The sequence below is a fragment of the Ursus maritimus genome, unplaced genomic scaffold (genome assembly GCF_017311325.1).
Source record: "Ursus maritimus isolate PB19 unplaced genomic scaffold, ASM1731132v1 scaffold_18, whole genome shotgun sequence".
NCBI classification, from domain to species: domain Eukaryota; kingdom Metazoa; phylum Chordata; class Mammalia; order Carnivora; family Ursidae; genus Ursus; species Ursus maritimus.
The window spans coordinates 10,755,068-10,778,538 of record NW_024424230.1 but is presented as its reverse complement, the minus strand read 5'-3'; positions in this window follow the sequence as shown (position 1 = coordinate 10,778,538).

Here is a 23,471-nt window from a genome sequence, read left to right as displayed (position 1 = left end):
TGTATTTTATTAGTTTACAAACTGGAAATAGTTCTAACAATTATTTTGAAATGTTGGTACTTTATTTTGTTGCCATTGTAAAATGAAAGGAAATTCAATCAAGACTAAGAGTGCATGCTACTTTTTGAAACATATGAGATGGTTCAAGGTATCCTATGTAGCTGCGTGTTCTAGGGTAAGTTTTCTTGGTGTTTTGTTTTGTTTTAACTTTTCTTTGTCTCAGTTATATTTTCTGAAAAATGAGTCAATTATAAGCCATATAACTAATGATTAAAAATGAGATCTTAAAGTGTATGCTATACTGCAGACAGAAAATAAAATTTATCCTTTATAATTTTTTTTCAAAATTAATCCTAATGTAATTCAGTAAGGATGAGAGGATATATTATTATTATGAAGTAATGTCTTGTGGGGCATTCTTAAAAGTGACTGGAAAAACTCCGAAGGATGACTACCCCAATCTGACTCAGAAGCCGGACATGAGAAGTCCTGATAATGGGAGTTGAAATTGGCCAGGATAAGATTACATTGTTGCTCCACATGACGTGATCACTGCAGCATTTCTTCATGTTGGGAAACAGCACACGTGAACTCTACGGGCCGAACTATTTCTTTAAAAACGTGATGGCCGCGCAGAGCAGCTTGCCAAGGCACAGCCATTAAAACAAATAGCATGATATAGTTTCCGAGACAGAATCAATGTTAAAGAGTAATACAGAGGATTAAAGGATGCAGAGATAAAATGGGAGACTAGGAGCTCTTTAAATTTAATTTTCTGGCTTTGGTAACTTTTCCTTAAAACACCTTTTAATGAATCAGGTAAATTTTCAAATACCATGAGTGAGGTAAGCAATTTCCCAATGTGCTTTTTGTCTATCACGTGGGGAATGTATGTACTATTTCAAATCACTTTGGCATCAAAGACAACAGGCTTATACCAGACCAGAACAGTATGTCAAGTCCTAGTAATCCCCCTGCGGCGTGTCTCAGCAAGCCGGCATATTTCCCTATAATGCGCAGGCATTAAACACAGGACACTTAAGATCTACTACCAAGAAAGTCCGTGATAAGCCATTCTGAGCGGGTTTGCCGATTAGATTCAGGTTATTTGACTGCATATAGACCTTACACATCAAAGCCTTAATGCAACAGAGCAATAGCTGTCAACTTTCACCAATGACATAACAAAAACACAGCATAATGGTTCTAGATATAGAAGAAAAAAAGGACACTTTCTCTGTGAAATAAGTACAGTGGGTGCATAAAGAGAGCTGGTATGCTAATTTTTTTTAAGTTCTTTGCTAAGCTGGATTTGATATAATCACATAAATTCAAATTTGTATGAATGCAGTCCAATCCCTGAAAATTTTGCCATCATAGAGCCAATGATTATGAACTACACAGAATACAAAATGTTTTTACTCTTATTTAATTCCTATGCTTGCATAATGTCAGAATCAATAAATACCATAAATAATATAGGAAAGTGAACATGTTACCAAATCATTGGCCACAGAGAGAGAGTTGGCCTGCCAGGTGGTGCTGGGCTAGGCTGCCATTGCTCTCTTTGGGATACAGTGCTCCTAACTTCCCTTCCAGCCCCTTCATCCCTGAGCTCATCTTCTCATCTCACTCTCAGGCACTCACGAAAATTCCTAGAGAGCTTTGTGACTTATTTAAAATTGCAAATCTAGGGGGAAGACACTGGCAGAGAACATAGTAGTGATATTATGATAGGAGTGCCAGAGTTCCCAAAACTCTCTCCTTAAAATTTAAAAGCTAGGAAATTCAAATATTACCAGTTTCAGATGCCAGAGCAAAGGCAGTTTTATATCTACCAGCTTCTCTGAACCAAAGCGGAAGAAAAAAAAAAAAAGAGAAACAAAATGCAGAAATAAAACTTAAAAAAAATGTACACTAGCAGTCCAAACATGAAATCAAAAATATGAAGAATATTGGGAAAATTGGGGCCAAAACGTAGTGATAACATGAGAACCCACTCCACCTCTTTATAGGTCAAGTGAATACTGGTATTCCTAAAAGTGGACAGAGTTCTGAAGGAAGCACCAGATGATGCTTGGGTTGCAGTAGTTAGATTCAGTGTTCCATGCCAAGAGAGAAGGCTGAACACTGCAGGTCATGAGTCAAAGTAGAACTGAAGAAGAGAGGTACTGTCACATATTTCCAAGCCGTACAACCTGACGCTGAATCCCTAGCACCCAAGGAGAATGCTGTAAATGATTTTGGTCACAGGAGGAAAGTAGAAGCTGCCATGGCCAGATCACAGTGCTGGGTGAAGATTATTTAAGACACTTTACGGTGAGCCACAGTGACTTCCTATAGACCAGACACAAAGAAAAGGGACTTCTAGAGCAGAAACATTTGCTCTGAAGTTTCAAAGCCAATAAATCTAAACCTAAGTTTATTGAGATCAAACAGCAAATGCCACGTTATCCAGCCAATAGCACACCAAATTCAGAGATAAAAATGAGTTAAAAAGCCTTGGGCAAGATACAGAAAAATGAAAACAGCATAGATATTATACCCCTATTAAAGCAGCCAAATTAAATATAAATAAAATTATCAATGGGTATATAGTAGGCAGGCTTGAGAAAATCCTTGAAAAACAAACAAAAGCAACAACTATGATTTACCAGCTTTTATCACCATATTGATTTCCAAAAAGTAAAAATGGCATCACAAAATATAGAATGCACTTAGTTGCATGTAGAAAACTCGTAACACTTTCCACATTTTTCTCATGGGAACCACATTAAACTCTTGAGCACAGAAAAGAAATGAGAAAATCTAGATTCCCAGGTCAAAAGAAAGTGATAATGAGGTCTTTGAACAAATAGAAGCTATCGTGTTTGTGATCCCCCATGGCTTTCTCTTCTTGCTTCCCCCAAATTTTCTTTAACTTACCCCATCCTGAAAAATTTACCTGAAGCCCTATAACCATTATATTAACAAGGATTATACTGTCAAACATCTAGAGAGAGCCACAGTCACCTACCTCCCCACTAGGGACATTGCCACCACCACTAACTGCCCTGAGTCTATTAGAGCTAATCCCATCAGGCCCACTATCTGAGTCTAATCCCATGCGCTGCATGAAGAGCCAGAGCTCCAAGACTTCCTTCTGTTACCTTATGTTCTGCGTATCCTCTATTTTGCCCCTTAATTTCTAAAACATTTCAGTGTACCCTGAGGTACTAAGGGTCCATCATTGACATCTTTCTTATGTTAAATATTTTCTCAAACAATTCTGTTTATCTTCTCATTATAACAGAAAATTAGGTCTTAAATATCTCTGTTTTGCCAACAGCGCTTGATCTCTACTCTTTTTTCCCTTACAATGTTTGTATCTTTGGAGAAAGAAGGGAGGAGGGACTGCTTACTCTACTGTTGCTTCCCAACTGTGCTCCTACCCTCCTCCCTAAAACCCCCACCTTTGTACCTCATATCATCAGACTATGTCTCCCATTATACATCACTGTCGTTACCCTCTTCCAATCCTTAACTTAGCTCCTCACATTGGGGTCCTTAGCTCATAACTTATTCTCATTTTCTCCAACGCCATTCCATCTTCTTTCTTCCAATGATCATATTCCTAACTAAGTCATTTTCATTCTCCTTCTCCTGACCTCATCAGGCCTCATTCCCCTAGAATCTCAATGTCATGCAAGATTCTTTGGGGTCACCACCCCCATCTTTCCAGTTTACTTTCTCAGTGCTATGGCTTCAATAATCCTTTGACTTAAAAGAATTCCAACTCATTCAATCTACTAACTCTTTTAATCTTTCTTCCTTATAAAATTTAAAACCCATGGTGAATTATTACAACTTTAAGGGCCCCTCGGTGGTCTAGTCAGTTAAGCATCTGCATTCGGCTCAGGTCATGATCTCAGGGTCCTGAGATGAAGCCCTGCATCATGCTCCCTGCTCAAAGGGGAGTCTGCTTCTCCCTCTCACTTTCCCTCTGTGCTCCCTCTCTAATAAATAAAATCTTTTAAAAAACAAAAAGAAACTACGAAAAAGAAGAGCAAGACAAACCAAAAGCTAGCAGAAAGAAACAATAGACTGGAGTGCAAAAAAAATGAAATTGAGAATAGATGAAATCAACAAAACTGGAAGTTGTTTTTTTGAAAAGATCAACACAATTGACAGATTTATAGCAATACTGACCACGGAAGAGAAGACTCAAATTACTAAAATCAGGAAGGAAAGAGGGGCATTGCTACCAAGCTTAGGGAAAGAAAAAGTACTATAAGAGAATACTATGAACAGGGTGCCGAGCTGGTTCAGTCTGTGGAGTATGCGACTCTTGATCTCAGGGCTGTGAGTTCAAGCCCCATGTTGGGTGTAGAGATTACTTAAAAAAAAAAAAATTACAAGTTTATTGCATAGGTCTTCGGTTGTCTTTCTTCTCTCATATCCTTATTCCTTCCTCTCTTTCCCTCGTTTGGAAAAACCAAAACGATTTTATTAAATTTGAATATAGTTGGAGACATTTATAGTACAGAACAGACTGGTCTAGTTTGAAAATCATAATCATAAAACAAAATAAATCCTTAATACTGACCTGCAATCACACTTGCCCAAATATATTTACCTTACCTTCTCCAGAAAATTACTGCATGCCTTTTCTCTAAGCAAGCCTCAACATCTTTTATGAGCTCTCAGTTAATAATTTTATCTGTTTCAGTGAAAAATGAATTAATGAGAAAATAACTTCACCAGGTTCCCACTTTCTCATAAATCTACATACCTCTAATACATTGCTTCCTCGTGTAGATGAGTCTTTGCTTCTTTCTCATGTTAAGCCCCTAATGAAGGATCTAGATCCCCTCTCCTTTTACTTTTTCAAAAACAATACTATGTCAAGTATTTTTTCCCTTTCATCATAAATTTTTCCTTCACCATTGGATGTTTCCATCTGAGCTAATATGTATTTTTATTATTTCTTAAAACTTATAAACAAATCCTATTTTGACCTTACTGGCCTTTTAGAGACCATCAAATTCTTTCCCCCTTTGTAGCTAACCTCTTAGGAATAGTTAAGTTCATTGTCCCCTTCTTCCCTCTCATCCACTCTCTTCAGTCTACCACGATGCACACATACACACACCATCATGTCACAGAAATTATGTCAAGACCACCAGTGAGCTTCCTCCTGCTAAATCCAATAGTCAATTCTCAGTTCTTATCTTCCTTGACATCATTGTGACATTAGTCATGGTTCTTTCCTTCGGACACGTTCTTTTTTTTATGTGATTTTAATTACATAACACATACTCCTCCCCTTCTCCTTTTCTAGCTGTTCATTCTCAGCTTTGGTGATTCTTTTAATATTTACCCTTAATTTTGGATTCAGTCAAGATCCTTGTGCCTATTTCTCTACCTTATTTGCATTCACTCTTGTGGTGATATAATACAATCACATATTACCACTCACATCCTGATAGCCCACAAATTGGGCCTCCAGAAAAATTCTCTTGTGAACTTCAAATTTGTACCTGACACCTTCACTTCCTGTTCAATAAAAGTCTTTGACCTAACATTCTCAAAACTAAAATCCTAAAAAGATTCCTCCAAAATATGACCCTACTGACTATTTCCCCATATCACTTAATGACTATATTATCCTTCTTGCACAGGCCTGAATCCTTCAAGCTTTTCTTTTCTCCCCAAGTCTGTATCTATTTCCTCAGAAATTCTATTGTGTTTTCTCTTCTGAATATATCTAAATACATCAACGGATACTTGTTTTCCAAGTCACTCATATTTTATCTGGATTGTTGATAATGCCTCCTAAATGTTTATCTTACTTTCACCTAATCTTCCCCTAAATAATTCTCAAAATACAAACAAATATTAATAGTTAATAGAATCACTTCATGTCTCTGATTAAGCCCTACAAAAGCTCCCTATTTTTGTCAGGATAAAATCAACTTTCTTAAGTCTGATAAAGAAAAAAAAATAAGCTGACCCCCTTAGACATAATTTTTATTATTCTTTCCATGCTCACTCTATGGGTCCACTAATATCTCATTAGATGCTGTAAATGCACCTGACAAAATCCAAAACTACTAACAAAGGAGGAACAGAATGGAACTTTCTCAAACTGATACAGTATCTGAATACCTAAGCTAAAATCATACTTATAATTGACAAGTAGTCAATGTTTTCCTCTGTGTTCAGCAATGAGACATGATGTCTGCAATCACCTCTTTTAATAATGGATCTAGTGAAATTATTTAAGAAAAAGAAATATAAAGTACAAAGATTGAAAGGAACAAACAAAATTTTCATTATTTTGCAAAGAATATAGTTGTGTCTGTATAAATCAAGAATTTATGAACAGAGTTAATTTGTAAAATTAGCAAAGTTGCTCAAGTCCAAGAAAGTATATAAAAATCCTATGTATTTTTACATATTAGCAACATGCAGTTAGTAAATAAAAATAAATGACAAAAATTACAGTAACACTAGCAACAATGAAATATCTCAGAGTAGCGATGGAATGTTGTTCAGGTCACTTCTCTAAAAGCTATAAAGCCAGGGTGCCTGGGAGGCTCAGCTGGTTAAGTTTAAGCATCTGCCTTCAGCTCAGGTCATGATCCCAGGGTCCTGGGATCAAGCCCCACATCCCTGAGCAGGAAGCCTTCTTCTTCCTGCTCTTCCCCACCCTTGGACTCTCTTTCTCATTCTGCTCTCTCTCTCAAATGAATAAATAAAATCTTTTAAAATATAAAAGCTATAAAACCCTCCTAAGAGCGATAAAATATCTTAACCAATGGAGAGAGATATTATGTTAATGGTTTGGAATACCTGATACTAGAGTTACCTACATATTCCATGCAACTCCAATACAAATATCACAAGGATTTTTCTTTTGGTAGAAATTTAACATGGTTTCTAAAATGTAAATGGAGAAACAAAGAGCCTAGAATAATTATTTGATTTGAAAGAAAATGTTCAAGTATACATGACTAACACTATCAGCTATTAAGATTTTTTACATTTACCATAACTAACACAGTACATTATCAGTACCAAGTTCAACAAATAAATCACAACAGAATAGAAAGGACAGAAAGAGACCTAAGTATGTATCATCACCTGATGTTGATAAAAGAACCAGTAAAATTCAGTGGAAAAGATAACCATTTTAAAGAACATGTGTAAGTGAACTGGATTAATTAAAAAAAAAATCTTTTAACTTTACAGAAAACCACATAAAATTTATTTTCAATGTGATCTAAGCATAAAATTGAATGGTAGGATAGTAAAGTTTCTAGAAGAAAACATAAAGCAAACTTTTAATTTTAGATGTCAAAAATTGGGATTAATTGAAATTTGTTAAAATCACCATCTTATGTTCATTGAAAGATAATATTAAGAAGATGAAATTGCCAGCCACAGATCATAGGAGTGGATATTTGTGCAAGTGTATATATATGTGTGTATGTATATATATATATACGTGTATATATATATATACGTGTATATATACGTATATATATATGTATATATATACGTATATATATATATGCACTGACATATACACACAGAAACATACATGCACATATATGCACACAGAGATATAGATCTCCCAAAGGTCTCATATCCAGAATATATGAATAACTACAAATAAACAAGGTAAACAGATGTAAAGCAATTACAAATGGCAAAGGTCTAAAAATATAGTTCTTTAGGACATTGACGTATACTTCTATAAAAGTTAATGCGTACTTCATAGTTATACCTCAGTAAAAATAAACTGTTAAAAAAATCTTAAGTCCTTTCCTATGTTTGATCAAAACATCTTCATGAAATCTCCAGAATATACTTTTTGTGCTGTTTTGTCCACAGACCATTGTGCACTCTGAATATAAAATCTTCAGCATCCTACTGTGGATTCTATAATCATATATAAGTTTAATATTTTATTCTTGACATATTAATAATTCTTCCCTGCTCTTATTTGCCCCATCACCTACTCAATATATTTTTTGTATAAAAGTAATTTTATTAATAGTCAAACAATCCTGATGTGGAAATAACGTATACAAATTCAAGTGAATTTGTACCAGATCAAGTAAGACTGTAATTTGCGTAACCTCTTATCAAAATAAGGAAGTGTCTTTTTTGGGGGCGGGGGGGGGGAGAAAATGAGAAATTGATTTGAATTATTTTCACTTTGAAAATGAGAATATTTTTTCACTGCTATTAATTTCTAATAGGAGTTACGTTTACGTCTATTACGTACCACCCCATCTTCATGTTTAATTTCAACTATCTGGTCTTTAATATAAAATGTTCTTGAGAGGAATAATACCTACTTAAAACTAAAGCACTTGGCCTCAGGTAAGGTCAAAGATGAAAATGCATTGGACTCATAGTGGTAATAAAATGTAAAAATATTGGGAAATGATTATAAGTAGTCAATTAGGAAGAGGAAGATTTTAATAACTTTTGAAGTTGAGATTTCAAAGCTAGGTGATTCTAAAATCACAAGTTAGTTCCTAAAAACATTAATATTGTATATATTGATGAATAGATGTATGAATACGTGATTAAAAATCAGTTTAATTCAGACACAAAGTCTGAAATGTGAAACATTGAACAAAGATAAAAAGTACAAACATGAAAATGTAATTGGTCAATAATATGTCATTGATGACCTTTCTAAAATAGCAGGTTCAATACCGTGACTAGAGTAAAAACCTGATGGGAAGCAATTAAATTTGATCAATTTCCAGGCAAATCTACTTCTTTCCTTTTTACTAAAATGTAATAGGAATGAAAATGGGAGAAACTATTAGTAGACATAGTTATTTATTTTAGCTAATGAGAGTTTACCCTCTCTCCTTAAAAAGTTCCTGCCCCTTTTCATCATTTTCCTTCTCCTGGAAACCTTTTCTTTTGATTTCAAAATTATACAATATACTTGTAATTTTTCCTTTTCTTTTGTTTTTATGGAGACAGTAGTCCAGTCCTCTTCTAATTTGTTATCGAGATTTTCCCTAATGTGAACCTGAGCTTGTTTGTGCCAAGATCTATCCCACATTTGAGGTCACTAGGTCACTCTGCCCACTTTAATAATGCTGTCATCCTATCTCACTTCTTTCAGCTTATTTTAATCCTTTCAGACCAAGCAGTTGTCTTTTGTTTATGAAGTTTTTCTTCTTTGCAATTATAAACCAGATTAGACAGTCTCACCTATGAACTCATGGACTTTTTATAATAAAGAACATTTAAGGACTAGAATTTTTTATATGGTAATTGGGGGACCTAAATTTCTTTTTCCCCTTGAATTGATTAAATGCTTCTTTCGAATAGTGTTTCTTTTACTTGAAGTCATCAGAGAACCCAAAATAGAGTGGATACTTAACATTTGCAGTTTGGTTGATTGGCATTACTCACCAGTTATATTTTTGAAATTTATTTACTAAAATTTATTTATATATATTTTGTTATCAAATTATCAATATATAATATGTATCAACATAAAAATACATATCACATAATCAACATATCACATTTATAGTGGTTGCATTTTCTCCTGTATTTTTTACATTCCAAAAAAAAAAAAAAAGATTTCAAATAAGAACAGATTTTAAAATACATAAATTTAATGTAGCTATTTCTAGGACTTAAAAGTTACCATATGTTTTGAATGAGAAAATAATGGATTCAAAAATTCTTCTGTCCAATGTTTTATGAGTAAAATCATATATGTGCTTATGCAACAACCAGTCCACGCGTATTCTGTTAAAACACACTGTTGTGGTGGTGGTCATAGTGAATTGGTTTGCTATTTGTTATCTTACGGTTTTAATTTGCTGGTTTTCTGTATGTAGACCAAATCTTTTGCTGAGGTCTAAGTGATCTTCATTTTCAATAGATGTCAAATGTGTGTGTGTGTGTGTGTGTGTGTGTGTGTGTGTGTGCATATACACACATATATATGTATATATCCAGATATTGACAAGTAACAATACATTCAAGGGCTTTTTTCCCCTCACTCCAGATTTTCCTTTTCCTATTTCGGGATTTCTCATTTTCCGCAGATTAGATATTTATTTGTGGCTTCCACTGTAATTCCTGGCTTTAACGCTATTAATGGAGATGCATTAGACTGAGAAAATTTTAAAGGCTTGTTTTAGTTCAGAGAAATAACTGGACTGGGGTTGCTTATCGCAATTGCATCTCACCTACTCAAACCTTTTGAGTTTGTGAAATTAAGCTGAGGATTCTCAGAGAAAATGCAAGCTTTACAGCAAGATTTAATCTTTCTGTAAGCAGCTAGGCTAGAAATACCATAACAACAGCTGTTCTCAGGGAGTATTAGCATTTTTGCTTCTGGTCTCAGCTGCTTCTCAGAAGTGCAAAGAAATGCAAACATGGAAAATGTTCATTTTTAACATTAGCTTGAGTTTGAAAATCAGGGGACATTCATTGGTCCCCAAAAGTAATGGATGCACATTTCTGCTAATGATTTTATTCCTGAAGTAGTGTATGGCATATACATAGCTCATAGAACATCCTTTATTAACTATAGAAGAGGGAGAAAGGCCTATTCATCATTTGGCAGCATGATATCCAACTATTGTCCGTAATGTGGGTGTGGTCTTTGATTTCATGTGAGACAAAAATGCAATGTAATTCTCATCGTTTTCCTATTACTATTCTAATTTCATCCCCTTATGCTCTTACATTCGTGACTGAAGAATCTGAAACTTTGAAACTGTCACAACTGTGGGAGTATTTCAGCTGAATTGACTCTTTCCAATCCTGAATAACAAGGACAATTTATCGTAGGTCATCTCCAAGGTAGAGTAGAGGGATGGGGGATGAGGTTTGCCTCATAGGTAAGACTTCATTTTATTTTTTTTTAAGATTTTATTTATTTATTTGACAGAGAGAGACAGATAGCCAGAGAGGGAACACAGTCAGGGGGAGTGGGAGAGGAAGAAGCAGGCTCGTAGCAGAGGAGCCTTGATGTGGGGTTCGATCCCAGAACCGGGATCACGCCCTGAGCCGAAGGCAGATGCCCAACGACTGCGCCACCCAGGCACCCCAAGACTTCATTTTAATTTGTCCTTTAATTCCTTTTACTGAATGCTTGTAGCCTATCTAGTCATGAAGTTCCACAAATAACACAGTTCTCCATTATTACATCAAAATAAGCTATCCAGTTTAAGGCAGCAAGACACACACCTTCCCTTTCCCACTGTTATCAGAGCCCTTTTTCTTTTCTAAGTGTAAAGTTCTTCAGAACTTCTTGATAAATAATTGATATACATTGTAACCTCGTATTTCTTAGCATAGTGCTGAATCTTCTCAAAGATACAAACATGTTATTAGGGTAGACATGAACAGTTGTTTCTAACCTCGTGACTTACTTTAGTAATTTTTGCCTTGTTTAGAAACCTGTCTACTACTGTGTTTACGGAGTTCATTGACAATGGATTCAAAGCTCTTAAAGCCTCTGGGTTGTTTTGTGTGGTTTTTTTTCTTCCCTTTTTAAACAAAAAAAAATCTACTTAAAATACTATATGGAGAAAAATATTTTATCATGGAACTTTATTTACAAAGCAAAATCTAAGACAATTCACATATGGAATTATTGGCATACAATTAATTAAGCAGTCACCTTAGGTACTCTTCCTTCCAATAATGCCAAGAAACTCTACTACCTGGTCGAATTCTGAGACCACGATTAAATGTGACTTTAAGAACTGGTCCTCTCACTACTTAAATCTTAATGTGCTCTTGGGTGCACCCCTCTTTCATTTTGCTTCCTTTTATAAAAATTGATATTTTTATTGTAAAACAATTTTAATTTTTCTACAATATTTATAGCAGTTCATGATGTGCAACAGGGGCTTTGTCAGCAAAATGTCTGCATCTTTCATTATGACTGCTCTTGATATATCTTATATATAACCATGTGAACACTCCGAGAGGTTGGAGTTTTTCCCCTTCACTTTAAAATAGTCTTTCTCAATTTCCTTATAATATCAATGAATGTCTTTTTCTTTTCTATCAGAATGACAGCAAGGGTTTATGAATTGTCTTGATTTTTGTAGGAGAAAGAAAATAATCTCTGAAGAGCACTATTGAATAAAAACATCCATATAGCTAAAATAATAGAATCTTTGTTTCCACATTTACACTCTCAAATATGAACCTAAAAATGGAGATTCTAGAGTTTGTTCACATCATGACCGTTTATATGCATGGTACACATTGCCTCAAACTTATATTTTTAATAGTACACTGTAAGCAATTGAACTGACAGACTCTGGTAGTTATTTTTAGAGAAAGTTCATGAGGTCACACCATTTAGATATGCTAATTTATGGTTTATTTACATATATGAAAATTAAAAGGAAATCACATTTAGGAAGGAGTTAAGAGGCCAGCAGAGGCCCTACCAGTAAATTTCAATAGCAATAAATGGACCTTGCAAGTGAATACTACAATTTAGTACCCTGGTGGGTAGAAGAAAGATTTCTTTCTACCCCAGCTATAGCCCAGCTAATGGGAGACAGTCACAAATTAGCCAGTGAAAAGCCACTATATTTCCAGCTCCCAGATTATGCCAATGGACTTTTAGTTTAAAACAGCCCCTCCCAACTCCCTTATTTTGTCTATAAAAGAACATTCCTCTCCTTTGTTCACCACACTTGCCTTTGATTTTGCCGTAGTTTGCTTGTCCTAGGTTGTAGTTCTCTGCTATTCCTGAATAAACCCATCTTTTGCTGGTAAAATAACTGGTAGGTTTATTTTTAAGGTTAACACATAACTAAATATCAATTACATTTTACTAATACAGATATCATAGAAAATTAAGGTGAAGTAAAAAGAAAAAGGATCAGTGTTTTTGATAGCTTGAAAGTATCCATTACAAAGGATCAGGAAAGTTTGAAGGAGATAATATTGGAAATAGACAGTCAATGATGTAACTTTTATGAAGAGTGAGCATTCAAGGAAAATATTCTAAAGAAAGAGAATAAAGTAGAAGGGTAGGTAAATTCAGAAATATTAAAGAAAAAGGGGAAATGTAGTCTGACATGATGGTTGTTTTAAATGAGAGATATAGGATATAATGTAAAAATGTTATGAGCCAGATGGTGGAAGGTCAAGAACACCCGTGTGAGGACTTCACTCTGGATTCTGAAGACACAGGTCAGCTATTGATTGTGTTTGAAGAGGAATCTAGCTCTATACAGTAGGAAAATTGTTGCTCCAGGCACACAATTCCAATGATTTGCTACAGAATGTTCCAGAACAGGAAAGCCCATGGGGTAGAAGTGAAGCAATGATTTGGCTAATGCCTTAATTTTAACCCTGATATTTATAAATATTTTGTTGGAATAATTAGTAGTGGTCACAGGTAGCAATTGCTCCTCGAATGCACACTCAGTGCTTAAGAGCAGAAAATTGAAAATTGTTATAAACTGCAAATACCCTTTCCCTATGTGCTCTCCACATCCCATAATACAGCCCCCTGTGCATCCTCCTTTTTAATGCCCTAGCAGGAAGAAAACAAAAACATGAAACTCAGGAGTCCTCCTAAGTATCAAAAGATGGTCGTTTCAGTGAATTGTAGCAACCACATTGGGGTCTGGTGCTACCCGATTGGTCCTCCTTACAATATTTATCATAGTTTTATTCTTATGGTGGCTCACAATTCTTAAGGTTTCAAAAATACATCATACATTTTTCTAACATCCCACAAATCCCTCAGGAGGAAGGAATCAGGTTGATAATTTACAAAGTTTATTTTGAATACAAACTTGACACAGCTAGGAAAGACGTTTCTAACCCTAACCCTACATTTTCACATCATCTTGGATAAACTTGTGGATAAAGCAACAGACTGTAATGATTTGAAGTAGAGAGTCAAGAAGATATCATCTCTGAGCAATACTTAATTCCAAAAGAAAAAGCTGTAAAATACAGCATGATATAACTCGGAGCAAATCTCTCTTACTGGAAATCATATGGAAATATTTGACACTATATGATGAATATAATTGTAGTTTAACAACTGTAGGTGCTTTCCTAAAATAAAAGATATTTTTCTTCATATCTGTGATAATGGGGAACATATTTAACAAGCTAATGTACTGTGGACCTATTTGACATCTCTCTTTGAATGGAGATGAATAAGTAATCACCTACCCATATATATTTAAATTAGCAATAATGTATGGGTTATTAAATTATGTTTTTATAACATGCTAACATAAAAATGTTATCTATTTCCCTTAACTCAATGTTCTGTCACCAAACTAAGGAAGGGAATAATATTGGCTAGTTTGTCTTCTTGTTGTACTTCAGAAATCCTGTAAGAATCAACTGTGGGGTGGCTTTATGGATTTACCTACCCTGCCCACAATGCTTCTGTTAAAACCCTCATCTGTGGGATTACAAAATGCTGTATTTACCACAATGATATTCTACTCAGATTACCTCTGACAAGGAATTCATTTTAGAGCAGGTCAAGTGTGGCAATGGACTCTTTCTCTTGGAAATCACTGTTTTTTATATTATCCATAATTCTGATAGAACTGTGAAACAGACTTCTGAAGATTTAGTTCTTTTACCAAATATGTGTCCACCTCTTGAAGGGTAGTATGACGAGCTCCAAGATTCAGTCTATGTTCTGAATCGGTGATTAAAATATGTTGTTTATCCTGTAGCCAGGATTAAAAGATCTAGGGAACCAGTGAGGAGAAAATGAAAATGGATTCTTTCATTACACTTGTAGTGACCCACAAGAGAGATGTGTTTCCTATTCTCACAAATTTTGCTTTTACTGGTCTGATAATCTTAATTTCCAAGGGGGAAATGCTTCTATCAAAGGGCAAGACAATGATCCCATTAAACTATAAGTTGAGACTTCCACCTGGCCACTTTGGTTTTCTCATGACAGTGAATCAATGGGTAAGCAAAGGTGTTAGTGTGCTGGCTAGGAAGATCAATTATGATTTCAAAGGGAAATCGGTTGTTACTGCGTAACGTCAGTAAGAAGAATGTCTGGAATACAGAATACTTGTTAATAGTAAACCTTCTATCTCTGTATTTAAATTACAATATATCAAAGGACAAGTGTGATTAAGCTAGGAAAGGAATGCACATCCCCCAAAAATGGATTAAGGAACTGTGCATCCTTTTTGAGAAGACAGATTATATTTGCTCTCAGCTCTATCAGGGATGGCTGAATTCCATTAGGTGCAAGCATGATTGTGTTATTGTCTTCTCTGAAAACTCATAAGGATAGAAGGAGGTGCCAAGTTGACAAGAAGTAGACTGTGATGGCTATATGATAGGTCAATATAGTTAAGCTGAAAATACTTCACCATGCATTTGATTTCCTCTGTGATCCATGAAAGAACTTTGCATAAGATTTGAAAGAAAAGAAGGAAAAGCCATTTTATATAAAGTTTGGAGCTACGCACTAAGTAAAGTGACACCTACAAGTTGTAGTAGGTTGGCTTGGTCATCTTGTTGGCATGAAGTATATGTAGGCACACTAGTCCTCTTGCCTTCTCTGAGCACTGACCCATGTATGTGAACAGTTCTGTGTTGAAAAATACTACTCTACTGTATGTCAGATGAGATGACAGGAAACATGGTTTCTACTTTTTTCTCATGGGTCTTTGTTTATTCTTCTAGGTTCTAGTTTGCCCTTATTAACCTTCCAGATCATATTCCATTCTCCTTCCTTGCCATCAGCCTGGCTGACCAGATGAAGAGGACTTGTGATTTTTACCAGCTCCTTAAAATAAGTCTAATTTTTATAATAAAATCCTTATTTTGTATCACTCATGTATCACTCTAACCATACCCTGACACACAATTTATAATGTTTTTTAAAAGATTTATTTGAGAGAGAGCGCGTGTGTGCACAATTGGGGGAGGGGTAGAGGGAGAGAATCATCCAGCAGACTCCCCGCTTAGCCAGAGCCTGAGGCAGGGCTCAATCTTACCACCCATAAGATCAAGACCTGAGCAGAAACCAAGAGTTCGCTCTTAACCAACTGAGCCACCCAGGTGCCCCTATGGCTGGTTTGTTTGTTTACAATTTGAGAGAGAGAATGAGTGAACAAAAGGAGGGGCAGAGAGAGAAAGAGAGAATCTCAAGCAGATTCTCCACTGAGCAAGGAACCCACAAGGGACTAGATCTCACAACCTTGAGATTATGACCAGAGCCAAAACCAAGAGTTGGACACTCAACCAACTAGGCCACCCAGGTGTCCCTATATTTTTGTGAAAAAGATTTCTATAAATATGTCTACATGGTCTTTAGAACATATAAATCAAAAAGACAAAGAGGAAAGAAGGGAGGAAGGGAAGGGAAGGGAAGGGAAGGGAAGGGAAGGGAAGGGAAGGGAAGGAAGGAAGTCAGCATTTAAGACCAGAGAATCAAACAAAACAGAAATCAAAATTATAATATCCATATACCACACACATTTTTCTCAACCCACCATTTTACTCACAGTATTGCTGCCTAAACCAACCAATCGCAGTTGTAAACTGGCAGCATCCTACTCCAGTGTATACCACAGATGTCACTCAGAACAATTCTGCAGGCACTCTCTCAGCTACTATATGGCCTTTCACAAAATGGAAGTATGAGTGAATTGACCTCTTTGGGGCAACTCTTGCTGAAGGGGGTTATCTAGTTATCTGATTAATAAATGCTCTTCTAATCTGTCTTTATGGTGGAGAGCTCTGAGGTATATTTTACAAGACTCTTTAGAAAGTTGTCAGCAGGATATAATCCATTTGTTCACGGTGGTGTTCAGGTCATTTATTTGTATTAACTGTCCCACACTCCTTGTTTTGCTCTTTACAACTGTTTTCCTTTGTTTGAGATTACTTCCAAACTTAAAATCCTTGCATTCAAGATATTTTCTCAGGCTCTGCTTTCGGGGGAACCCAGATTAAGAGAACTGGTTATAAATCTGGCTCTAGAAAGGACACCTTCTGGGGGGACTTTAGAACTGGGTCCTCTGATTGATTGGTATCAGTGTCAATCATGACCCTATTCCTAAGGATAGGTGTGAAGATGGAATCCCTGATGTGTAATTGTTTCACAACTAATATTTACCTGGTGGTGAACTTGATATAGGTATAGGTGGAAAGTGAAGCATTGGTTAAGTTGTCCGTGGTGGTACTTGAAGGAAATGGGGAAATAGTAATTAAAAATTCAGCAGATCAGCTACCCGATAATAGCTTCCAAGCTACAAAAAACCTGAATGTTCAGCCTCAGCAGGTGTCCTTTGCCAAAGTTAGGACTTTGACTTCTATTCAAAGAATGGTATGCTGAGTCTTGGGAAAGGAATATTTGGGTGAATAAACCTGAACCCTTGGATTATCTTGAACCCTCCTCTTCATGAGATGCGTGCTTTCCAAGGGGTCCTAAAATTTGTTCTTTTCTCATTTTATTATCATCTCCAGGGGAATAACTTGGGCTTGTCTCAACAAAGCCCAAGCTAGTAAGCGCTTTATCTGCTATGAGAAGACATCACTTATTTACCAAAGAGTTTTCAGATATGGAAACAGGTGATTATATGTTAACAGCAAATCTTGAATGTGTTGGACCAGCAAGGGAGATTTTAGGGCAGATAAGGGAGTACTGACACGGGTATATACTCTTGGGATCTGAGACTGAACATTTGGTCAATAATACATGGAACTATTCCATATATGCTGCTGGGATAGCTTTGTGATGGACGCAGTGGGAGCCACAATGAATGATAGAGAATGTCAAAGATAAAAGAAGCCTCACAGATGTTGATGTGGGGAAGTTAGAATAGATTTAAAATGTGAGACCATGATACCCATCACCTATGTTCTCCAGAAGTGACACAAGGCTGCTTTGTGTTGTTAAAGCTGTAAGTAAAGCAGGTTATTGGGTAAGTTACATAACAACACCTTTGAAAAGTAATAACTGCCTTCTTTATGCCAGAGTTGGTAGTAGGGAAGGCTGTTGTGGAACTAGGCTCTCTATTGCTGCTGTGTATAATAGGATTTTAGATCAGCAGAGGCGCAGTGGTGGTAATCAACTGACCAAGGGAAGGTGAAGGCTGCAAGACTGGATAGACAACCAGGATGTTTTGACCTACAGGGATTTTTGGCAATGACTAATAGATTAATGATCTTAAGGATTAGATAGGTGGCAAACCAGCTTGGATATCATTGACATAATCAGAAAAGAGAGACAATGGAGAGCAAAATGTGGAGGTCAGCCACAGCAGGTAGAAATAAATATCCAGTAATCATTTCCAGATCTAAATCAATTGTCAGACCCCAAATGCTTTAATTGAAGGAACCAAAAGCTGTAGGGTACCAGGTCTGAATGGATTCGGATACGAGCAGAACCAAAACATCATGATGGTTAGAGTGAAAGTACATGACAGCCAGGTGATGACTGGTATCCTGACGCACATCTCTCTCTGACATTCCAGAATGTCCAGGTACTCATCATGTAATTATTTTTTCATTGTACAATTGGAATGTATAGATTATAGCACAAGAACTCCATTACCTTTTTCTTACTTGTGAATTAAGAGCTATTAAGATGGGGAAGGCCAAGTGGAATTTCCTGAAATCCTTCTTTTCCTCCATCACACAAGCAAACTCATATGAGGATGAATTAAACAGGTTAATGCACCATCAAAAAAATTAAAGGATATGATGGTAGTATGCTCTAAAAACCCACATTTAGTTCTCGGTCTGGGCACTGAAAAACTAAAATCATGCCAGATGATTGTGGAATATCATAAACTTAAACAGACGGTACTTCAATTGCAGCTGGTATGTCACATATGGTATTGATACGCAAATAACACAGCCTCTGGCAATGGGTATGTGGCGACTGATCAAAGTTAGGAACTGCCATGAAGAGACATCAGTGAGAGAGTTAAAAAGTCAAGCCCCACAGGGATGATAGTTGCAATAATTCTAGCCAACAAAGTATTCATATTCAAAAACAAAAAGAACTGTGTATTAATAAAAAATGCAGCCAACCCATTTGAAAAATGGTCAACACTAATCAGGCAAGTTCTTCACAAAATAGGGTATCCAATTGGTAATAAATATAAACATGTGCTTAAAGTCATTAGTTATCAAGGAAATACAAATTAAAAGCACACAACGTGATACCTCGAAACACCCACCAACATTACCAGAAGTGAAAAAAGACAGACAGTAGTGTTGGAAGGATGTACATCAAAAGGAATGCTTGACATATATTAGGTATCAACTGGGGCACCACAGCTGAGAATGGCTGAGCAGTGTCAACTCAAGCTATACATTTGCAAATCTTATCACCTAATGATTTATCTCCTAGGTATATACATGAGAAAAAGATCACATATTTAACAAAATACATGCACAAGTTTCTTTTAAAAGCACTATAATGGCCTCAAATTGAAGATCCAAATGTGCATAAACAACTGGATGAATAAAATAATATTCATAAATGGAATCCTTTAAAGCAGAGAATAATTTACAACTACACAGAATAATATGGACTATCTCACAACGAATATTAAACAAAAGAAGACAGATACAAACAAGTGAGAAAAAGCAAAACCTGGAGTAGGTAATCACTGGAAAACCACTGATAATGTTCAATTTTGCCATAATGCTAGTTGTAAGCATGTGTCCACTCTGAAAAGTTACCAATGTGAAAGCTTCTGATTTGTTTACTTTTCTCTATTTTATACTTTAATTAAGTTTCCTAATGTGAAAAAGGCAACAGGACACATTCTCTGTCTTCCCCCAGAGTTGTGCTTACTTTTCTGCACTCTGTCACAATATAGTCTGCGAGGGGGGTTACCACCATTTCCTCCTGCAGAACGTTACACTGGTCACTATATTAATGTGGTCATGCTCATCGCAATCACACTAATCAGGAAATAGTATTCTGGGTACAAACACATGCATTCCAGAGGGTGGGAAGTAAGACCCACAAAGACTAAGGGATCTGCCACACCAAGAACAATTTTTAGGCTGTGATGGCATGAGTCATGCCTATACATCTCCTCTGACGTACAGGGCCATTTCTTGCACATTTGTGACACCTTACTTTAAGCTTGCTGGACCTCTTTGGATTCTGGAGGTGACATATGTTATATATAGAATATTATTCCAGTGAATTTATCAGGTGACTCAGTAGTTCCCTGGGCAAAAAGAGTGATCTCTAGCATTTCTCAGTTACAGTATAAGCTGTCTTTCCACTCATGCCACAGGACTGCATAGATTTGGCTCTGCTGAAGGTATCGGAGTAAAGTACCATGTGGTGATCCCGAGTAAGCTGAGAGAGAGTCACACAGCAGACTTCTCGGGAACTGAAGTCAGGTCTTGCATCCTCCAGCTGAAAAGTATTTAAAAACAGTTGTTGGTGTGGCACTGGTCCTATTAGGGCTGAACACTTGACCATGAAACAAGTGACTATGTGTGTGGGGGTCACTGAGACGTCATTGAGAAGATGTGACTACTAGTTGACCTAGGAGCTGGACCGGGGCATTTGGAGGCCCCCCTCATCACCTCCCTCATTCTTGGAATGTGTGTTCTCCTTGCCTTCCCCATTCCAAGAAGCTGCCCCAAGAATAAAGACTTGAGAGAGAGATGTGGTGTTCAGACTATCTGGAGAGTATACAGGATTAAACCCAGGTAAACTCTCTCTATAAATTCAAGATTCTGAGTGGAGATCTACTGGTCTTATAGCCAGTCACCCCAGACAAGCCTCTTATACAAGTCCCTTTGCTCACTAAATCTGTCACCTACCAAACTGGAGTGGTCTGCCTCTTTGGTCTCTCCCTTCCCACCATGTACGGAGACCAGTTTCATATTATACTTGGGAAGCTCCTGAGGAGTTGCTCACTAACTGTGCAATCAGAGCAGCCCATTCTGATCTAAGTATTCCAAGATCCATCAGGCAGTCTTCGGCAGCCACGGTAGCGATCCATTGTACGTAGAAAGTAATGCACTGTAGATCTGGTCTGGGAAGGTTCAGAAGACAAAGATGTTGACTGAACAGGTGACTTAGATTCCTTTGTCACCTCCCTTAGTTATTTCAATGCTTTATTCTTAATTTATATATGTGGCCTTTTAGGGACTTTCCGTAATAACCCTTTAAAGGAGAATGGCCTTGTTCACAAATTAGGTTAACACGCTGCAAGACAGTGACCGTGTATTATTTTTATTCTGCTACCCAACAGACCTACCAAGGATGGCTCTGAGGGCCATATCTACACACTGAGCAGAGCAGTTAGCTGTGTGCTTGGTTATTTACCTTATATGGTAAATATACACGGATTCTTGAACAAAAGATTTGGATGTTCAGTTAGGGGCCTAGAAGAGGTAAGATTAGAAGACTGAAGCCAATGATACTTAGGAAAGGTGCAAAATACATAGACCTATGGCAGTGGGCACAAAGAGTGGTGATCTTTGTGTCTCGTTTTCATAAACACCAGACAATATTCGCCACTATGGAGAAAGTGTTGAAACAGATAAGAGTCTTCCAGTCAAGGTCAGCTACTCTCTCCTGTCAGCCAGAACAGTTTTTGCATAATGGACCTGCAAACACCACTATTCATATGCTAAGAGGGTATCTAATTTACCATAAGACATTCTTCATAATATTGCCTAAAACCAAGGGGCTCGCTGGAAATTATGAGAGGTACAAAGTTCAATTCAAGACCATGGCATTCAGTGGTCTTACCAGAACACATTTCTTGGAAGTAGTCAGCTGAGTAGTTTATTGCATGTTCGATTAGGATGACAATCCCAGAAAATACCCTACATAAGGCAGTATATACACTATTCCATAATAGATGTATGGCTCTGTGTCCCCAGGAACTAGAATATGGGGCCCTGATCCAGGGATGAAAGTCTTATTGCTCCCTTCACCATCAATGCCCGAGATACCCTCGCAGAATGTTTTTCCCCACACTCATAACTATACACTCTGCCGGGCTTAGGCACAACAGCTGGCCACCAACTTTTTGACTGTGTGATGGGCTGGACTGTTTATAGGATATTAATGTCTCTGAATGGTGCTGGGAGTGGAAGCATCATGCCCTTTTTTATATTCTCTCAGCCTAACTTTGAGTTCCGAGCTCTAGTCGTTAATCTGAGCTCTAGTCACAGGCACAGGCGTCAACTGAGAGCAGCTCATTGCACTTACATTGACTCTCTCTCACTTTCTGCCCCAGGCTTCTGTGACATCACTATTTGGCACATACGTTGGAAACTTAACAGTTCTTTTGATATAAGAACCAACCTGAATGTGAAAGGACATTAACACTTTGACCAGCGGATGTGAACCAGAGCCTACGTACTTTCTTAGGTGGCTTCAGTGGACAGGGCACAGAGGTGGTCAGCTTCATAATGTACCCCATGACTGACTTTCCCTTCACTTCCTTTTCTACCCCCAGCCTCAAATCCTGTTTCCTGGGATCAATTCCCAAAATAAGCTACCGGCTCTCCATAGTTCTCTCTGGTTTTGTTTTGAGAAAGAAACAAGAACAAGATACTGGCATTAGAACACACACATCTTGGTGATCCTGGGGGGCTTTGGACATGGAGATACAGGGACTTGAAGTATATGTCAAGAAGTTTCTTGGGTTGGAGCAAGTTTATTTGGGTGCAGTATAAAGAGCTAACTTCTTCATTTCAGACATTCTACTTTTCATTCCAAGAAGTAATTACCGAAATATTTCTTACATGTAAGTGAAAATCAGTTTCAACATGATGGTGTTGAGTTACCTAATTATATCTAGAATTGCTGAGTATGAATGTGTGAGATATTTGATAGAGATGTGCTTTTTCATAGCTTAAGCTACGTGATTGCATTTGCTCTCATTTTTGAGAAGTACAGCCTCAGTCTTTGCCCAACACTGTACACTTATCTGCAAACACACTAGATGTTAGCTTGTGGAAAATCTTCAGTAAATAATTTCATATAGTTTCTTTTTTGTGCTGGTATATGGTACAGCAAAACACTCAGAGCAGGTTGGACCTCAGATTCCTCAAAAGCAAGAAACTTGGCTCAGGACAATGGCTCAGCATCAGCAGGGAAAGTTATGAGGGTGTCCTCGGTGACTTAGGTAGCTATACAACTAGAATTAGACAAGCAGAGAGGACACCTGCAGACTTCAGCTCTTTCTGAACGCTAGTCTGTGTTCAGGCTCACCTTCATTCTGTTTGCACGGTCCTTACATCATAGTTGACACGCCTACAGTTGCAGTTGTCAAATTTTACACAAGAAGCAGAAAAGAAAAAAAGGGGATTGTACAAAGTATTTTCAGTTTACATGGGCATATATATGTACCTTTTTTCTTTTACAATATTCATCTGCAAGTCGAGAGATATTTAGCTTTATTTAACTAGTTTAATTTTAGGCATTGATCTTCATAAATACTCATTTAGGA